Source organism: Heterodontus francisci, unplaced genomic scaffold, assembly GCF_036365525.1.
Source record: "Heterodontus francisci isolate sHetFra1 unplaced genomic scaffold, sHetFra1.hap1 HAP1_SCAFFOLD_897, whole genome shotgun sequence".
Taxonomy (NCBI): domain Eukaryota; kingdom Metazoa; phylum Chordata; class Chondrichthyes; order Heterodontiformes; family Heterodontidae; genus Heterodontus; species Heterodontus francisci.
Window position 1 is genome coordinate 27,501 of NW_027141674.1, and position 7,500 is coordinate 35,000.

Sequence of the window (7,500 nt, forward strand, 5' to 3'; positions counted from 1 at the left end):
TGCCCTTTCGGACTTAGTCTCTGGACATTATTCGACTGATTTTCTGGTTAACCATTTGCCCTTTCGGACTTAGTCTCTGGGCATTATTTTCGACTTTTTGGTTAATGATTTCACACTTTTTACTTACTTTTGCGCTTTTTGGTTAATGATTACTCTGCTTACTGGTTAATTATTTGCCCTTTCGGACTTAGTCTCTGGACATTATTTTCGAGTTTTTGGTTAATGATTTCACACTTTTAACATATTTTTGCGCTTTTTGGTTAATGATTACTCTGCTTACTGGTTAATTATTTGCCCTTTCGGACTTAGTCTCTGCACATTATTTTCGAGTTTTTGGTTAATGATTTCACACTTTTAACATATTTTTGCGCTTTTTGGTTACTGATTTCATACTTTTTACTTACTTTTGCGCCTTTTGGTTAATGATTACTCTGCTTACTGGTTAACCATTTGCCCTTTCGGACTTAGTCTCTGGACATTATTTTCGAGTTTTTGGTTAATGATTTCACACTTTTTACTTACTTTTGCGATTTTTGGTTAATGATTACTCTGCTTACTGGTTAACCATTTGCCCTTTCGGACTTAGTCTCTGGACATTATTTTCGGGTTTTTGGTTAATGATTTCACACTTTTTACTTACTTTTGCGATTTTTGGTTAATGATTACTCTGCTTACTGGTTAACCATTTGCCCTTTCGGACTTAGTCTCTGGGCATTATTTTCGACTTTTTGGTTAATGATTTCACACTTTTAACATATTTTTGCGATTTTTGGTTAATGATTACTCTGCTTACTGGTTAATTATTTGCCCTTTCGGACTTAGTCTCTGCACATTATTTTCGAGTTTTTGGTTAATGATTTCACACTTTTAACATATTTTTGCGCTTTTTGGTTACTGATTTCATACTTTTTACTTACTTTTGCGATTTTTGGTTAATGATTACTCTGCTTACTGGTTAACCATTTGCCCTTTCGGACTTAGTCTCTGGACATTATTTTCGAGTTTTTGGTTAATGATTTCACACTTTTAACATATTTTTGCGATTTTTGGTTAATGATTACTCTGCTTACTGGTTAATTATTTGCCCTTTCGGACTTAGTCTCTGCACATTATTTTCGAGTTTTTGGTTAATGATTTCACACTTTTAACATATTTTTGCGCTTTTTGGTTACTGATTTCATACTTTTTACTTACTTTTGCGATTTTTGGTTAATGATTACTCTGCTTACTGGTTAACCATTTGCCCTTTCGGACTTAGTCTCTGGAGATTATTTTCGAGTTTTTGGTTAATGATTTCACACTTTTTACTTACTTTTGCGATTTTTGGTTAATGATTACTCTGCTTACTGGTTAACCATTTGCCCTTTCGGACTTAGTCTCTGGACATTATTTTCGAGTTTTTGGTTAATGATTTCACACTTTTAACATATTTTTGCGATTTTTGGTTAATGATTACTCTGCTTACTGGTTAATTATTTGCCCTTTCGGACTTAGTCTCTGCACATTATTTTCGAGTTTTTGGTTAATGATTTCACACTTTTAACATATTTTTGCGCTTTTTGGTTACTGATTTCATACTTTTTACTTACTTTTGCGCCTTTTGGTTAATGATTACTCTGCTTACTGGTTAACCATTTGCCCTTTCGGACTTAGTCTCTGGACATTATTTTCGAGTTTTTGGTTAATGATTTCACACTTTTTACTTACTTTTGCGATTTTTGGTTAATGATTACTCTGCTTACTGGTTAACCATTTGCCCTTTCGGACTTAGTCTCTGGACATTATTTTCGGGTTTTTGGTTAATGATTTCACACTTTTTACTTACTTTTGCGATTTTTGGTTAATGATTACTCTGCTTACTGGTTAACCATTTGCCCTTTCGGACTTAGTCTCTGGACATTATTTTCGAGTTTTTGGTTAATGATTTCACACTTTTAACATATTTTTGCGATTTTTGGTTAATGATTACTCTGCTTACTGGTTAATTATTTGCCCTTTCGGACTTAGTCTCTGCACATTATTTTCGAGTTTTTGGTTAATGATTTCACACTTTTAACATATTTTTGCGCTTTTTGGTTACTGATTTCATACTTTTTACTTACTTTTGCGCCTTTTGGTTAATGATTACTCTGCTTACTGGTTAACCATTTGCCCTTTCGGACTTAGTCTCTGGGCATTATTTTCGACTTTTTGGTTAATGATTTCACACTTTTAACATATTTTTGCGCTTTTTGGTTACTGATTTCATACTTTTTACTTACTTTTGCGATTTTTGGTTAATGATTACTCTGCTTACTGGTTAACCATTTGCCCTTTCGGACTTAGTCTCTGGGCATTATTTTCGACTTTTTGGTTAATGATTTCACACTTTTTACTTACTTTTGCGCTTTTTGGTTAATGATTACTCTGCTTACTGGTTAATTATTTGCCCTTTCGGACTTAGTCTCTGGACATTATTTTCGAGTTTTTGGTTAATGATTTCACACTTTTAACATATTTTTGCGCTTTTTGGTTAATGATTACTCTGCTTACTGGTTAATTATTTGCCCTTTCGGACTTAGTCTCTGCACATTATTTTCGAGTTTTTGGTTAATGATTTCACACTTTTAACATATTTTTGCGCTTTTTGGTTACTGATTTCATACTTTTTACTTACTTTTGCGCCTTTTGGTTAATGATTACTCTGCTTACTGGTTAACCATTTGCCCTTTCGGACTTAGTCTCTGGACATTATTTTCGAGTTTTTGGTTAATGATTTCACACTTTTTACTTACTTTTGCGATTTTTGGTTAATGATTACTCTGCTTACTGGTTAACCATTTGCCCTTTCGGACTTAGTCTCTGGACATTATTTTCGGGTTTTTGGTTAATGATTTCACACTTTTTACTTACTTTTGCGATTTTTGGTTAATGATTACTCTGCTTACTGGTTAACCATTTGCCCTTTCGGACTTAGTCTCTGGAGATTATTTTCGAGTTTTTGGTTAATGATTTCACACTTTTTACTTACTTTTGCGATTTTTGGTTAATGATTACTCTGCTTACTGGTTAACCATTTGCCCTTTCGGACTTAGTCTCTGGACATTATTTTCGAGTTTTTGGTTAATGATTTCACACTTTTAACATATTTTTGCGATTTTTGGTTAATGATTACTCTGCTTACTGGTTAATTATTTGCCCTTTCGGACTTAGTCTCTGCACATTATTTTCGAGTTTTTGGTTAATGATTTCACACTTTTAACATATTTTTGCGCTTTTTGGTTACTGATTTCATACTTTTTACTTACTTTTGCGATTTTTGGTTAATGATTACTCTGCTTACTGGTTAACCATTTGCCCTTTCGGACTTGGTCTCTGGACATTATTTTCGAGTTTTTGGTTAATGATTTCACACTTTTTACTTACTTTTGCGATTTTTGGTTAATGATTACTCTGCTTACTGGTTAACCATTTGCCCTTTCGGACTTGGTCTCTGGACATTATTTTCGAGTTTTTGGTTAATGATTTCACACTTTTTACTTACTTTTGCGATTTTTGGTTAATGATTACTCTGCTTACTGGTTAACCATTTGCCCTTTCGGACTTAGTCTCTGGACATTATTTTCGAGTTTTTGGTTAATGATTTCACACTTTTAACATATTTTTGCGATTTTTGGTTAATGATTACTCTGCTTACTGGTTAATTATTTGCCCTTTCGGACTTAGTCTCTGCACATTATTTTCGAGTTTTTGGTTAATGATTTCACACTTTTAACATATTTTTGCGCTTTTTGGTTACTGATTTCATACTTTTTACTTACTTTTGCGATTTTTGGTTAATGATTACTCTGCTTACTGGTTAACCATTTGCCCTTTCGGACTTAGTCTCTGGAGATTATTTTCGAGTTTTTGGTTAATGATTTCACACTTTTTACTTACTTTTGCGATTTTTGGTTAATGATTACTCTGCTTACTGGTTAACCATTTGCCCTTTCGGACTTAGTCTCTGGACATTATTTTCGAGTTTTTGGTTAATGATTTCACACTTTTAACATATTTTTGCGATTTTTGGTTAATGATTACTCTGCTTACTGGTTAATTATTTGCCCTTTCGGACTTAGTCTCTGCACATTATTTTCGAGTTTTTGGTTAATGATTTCACACTTTTAACATATTTTTGCGCTTTTTGGTTACTGATTTCATACTTTTTACTTACTTTTGCGATTTTTGGTTAATGATTACTCTGCTTACTGGTTAACCATTTGCCCTTTCGGACTTAGTCTCTGGAGATTATTTTCGAGTTTTTGGTTAATGATTTCACACTTTTTACTTACTTTTGCGATTTTTGGTTAATGATTACTCTGCTTACTGGTTAACCATTTGCCCTTTCGGACTTAGTCTCTGGACATTATTTTCGAGTTTTTGGTTAATGATTTCACACTTTTAACATATTTTTGCGATTTTTGGTTAATGATTACTCTGCTTACTGGTTAGTTATTTGCCCTTTCGGACTTAGTCTCTGCACATTATTTTCGAGTTTTTGGTTAATGATTTCACACTTTTAACATATTTTTGCGCTTTTTGGTTACTGATTTCATACTTTTTACTTACTTTTGCGCCTTTTGGTTAATGATTACTCTGCTTACTGGTTAACCATTTGCCCTTTCGGACTTAGTCTCTGGACATTATTTTCGAGTTTTTGGTTAATGATTTCACACTTTTTACTTACTTTTGCGATTTTTGGTTAATGATTACTCTGCTTACTGGTTAACCATTTGCCCTTTCGGACTTAGTCTCTGGACATTATTTTCGGGTTTTTGGTTAATGATTTCACACTTTTTACTTACTTTTGCGATTTTTGGTTAATGATTACTCTGCTTACTGGTTAACCATTTGCCCTTTCGGACTTAGTCTCTGGACATTATTTTCGAGTTTTTGGTTAATGATTTCACACTTTTAACATATTTTTGCGATTTTTGGTTAATGATTACTCTGCTTACTGGTTAATTATTTGCCCTTTCGGACTTAGTCTCTGCACATTATTTTCGAGTTTTTGGTTAATGATTTCACACTTTTAACATATTTTTGCGCTTTTTGGTTACTGATTTCATACTTTTTACTTACTTTTGCGCCTTTTGGTTAATGATTACTCTGCTTACTGGTTAACCATTTGCCCTTTCGGACTTAGTCTCTGGAGATTATTTTCGAGTTTTTGGTTAATGATTTCACACTTTTTACTTACTTTTGCGATTTTTGGTTAATGATTTCACACTTTTTACTTACTTTTGCGATTTTTGGTTAATGATTACTCTGCTTACTGGTTAACCATTTGCCCTTTCGGACTTAGTCTCTGGACATTATTTTCGAGTTTTTGGTTAATGATTTCACACTTTTTACTTACTTTTGCGATTTTTGGTTAATGATTTCACACTTTTTACTTACTTTTGCGATTTTTGGTTAATGATGACTCTGCTTACTGGTTAATTATTTGTACTTTCGGACTTGGTCTCTGGACATTATTTTCGAGTTTTTGGTTAATGATTTCACACTTTTAACATAATTTTGCGCTTTTTGGTTAATGATTACTCTGCTTGCTTGTTACTGATTTCCCCTTTCGGACTTGATCTCTGGCCGTTCTTTTCGACCTTTTTGGATCAGGTTTCCACACTCTGAAATTATTTTGGGCTCACTGATTAGGCGAGATCAAGGGGGCATGCCTGGGCACTTTGGGCTCAGTTTGGGAAGGCGGCGTCCGTGTGCTCCTCCGCCCTTCCCGCACTTGCGGCTAGGTTTGCCAAACTGCGCTGACCCGCAGCCCTGCCTTTTTGCCCACGGCACACGGAACGACTCAAGTCTGGCTCCGTTCCAGGCCGTTGCCTCCGGCTGCCCGCCGTCCGGCCGGCCTGGGACGTACCCCGGCTGACGGCGCCGGAGGCCCTCTAGCAGCCACCGGTGCCGCGGGCCAATGGGTCCGGGCGTTCCGGAGCTATCGGTGGGGAAGTGCTCTCCCCTTTTCCTGACGCCGTTCGCCCGAGCAGAGGTGCAGCCTGACGGGACTGCTGTCGCCTTCCGCGGCGCACCGGCCCCTTTCACCTGCCGTCGACCGCGCGGAGCTCGGACCTCCCTCCCCGAAGTTATGGCCCCGGCGCCGGAGGGTGCCCGGGGCCGGGCATTCAGCGGGGTGAGTCTTAACCTTCCCGGTCAGCCTGCGGGGTCGGTGCGCCGGCACTCGACGCCGGAGGGTCCCCTCTTTCCGTAGAGCCCCGCCCGGTGCCGATCGGCCGGCGGATTGCGGAGCGAACCGCGCCTGACCGACGGGCCTCGGAAACCCGTTGCAGTCGACGGGGGGGGAACCGGACAGCGGGACGAGGTGCCGATTCCACCCGCAGATTCGATCCCGAAATCCCGCGGGATTCGGCGGTCCGACCCGACAGATTCAAACGTCGCCCGGGCGGCCCCCAGCGGTCGGGCCGGCCTGGTTCCGCCACCGCCCGATGCCCCTCGCCCCCGGCTACCGCCGGCCGCGCAGACCGAGCGAATGCGGCCGGACGTCCGGCGGCAATCGGCCGGAAAGCGGTATGGCCATTTCCTACTGTCCCTCGGACGGGCAGAGGGGCGGCGCCGGGGCACTCGCGGACCAGGCCGCGCCCCTCCGAGCCCTACCGCCTGCCGTCGACCGCGCGGGGATCGGACCTCCCTCCCCGAAGTTATGGCCCCGGAGCCGGAGGGTAGCCGGGGCCGGGCATTCAGCGGGGTGAGTCTTCACCTTCCCGGTCAGCCTGCGGGGTCGGTGCGCCGGCACTCGACGCGGGAGGGTCCCCTCTTTCCGTAGAGCCCCGCCCGGTGCCGATCGGCCGGCGGATTGCGGAGCGAACCGCGCCTGACCGACGGGCCTCGGAAACCCGTTGCAGTCGACCGGGGGGAACCGGACAGCGGGACGAGGTGCCGATTCCACCCGCAGATTCGATCCCGAAATCCCGCGGGATTCGGCGGTCCGACCCGACAGATTCAAACGTCGCCCGGGCGGCCCCCAGCGGTCGGGCCGGCCTGGTTCCGCCACCGCCCGATGCCCCTCGCCCCCGGCTACCGCCGGCCGCGCAGACCGAGCGAATGCGGCCGGACGTCCGGCGGCAATCGGCCGGAAAGCGGTATGGCCATTTCCTACTGTCCCTCGGACGGGCAGAGGGGCGGCGCCGGGGCACTCGCGGACCAGGCCGCGCCCCTCCGAGCCCTACCGCCTGCCGTCGACCGCGCGGGGATCGGACCCTCCTCGCCGAAGTTATGGAGGTAAGACCGGGAGGCTGCCCAGGGTCGGGACTTCAACCGGCTGCCGCCACCCTTTCCCGCCTGTCCCACGGGCTCGGAGATCCAGGCCCTGCAAAGACCCTCCGGTCGCCACCCGACAGGTGCTTTACCGGAGAAATCGTAAACCGGCGTCAGGGCCGGACCTGTCCCGCAGAGGGCAGCCTGCGCCCTTATGCTTTCCCTTTTGCTTTGGCCCCGCAGTAGCAAATGGTTCAC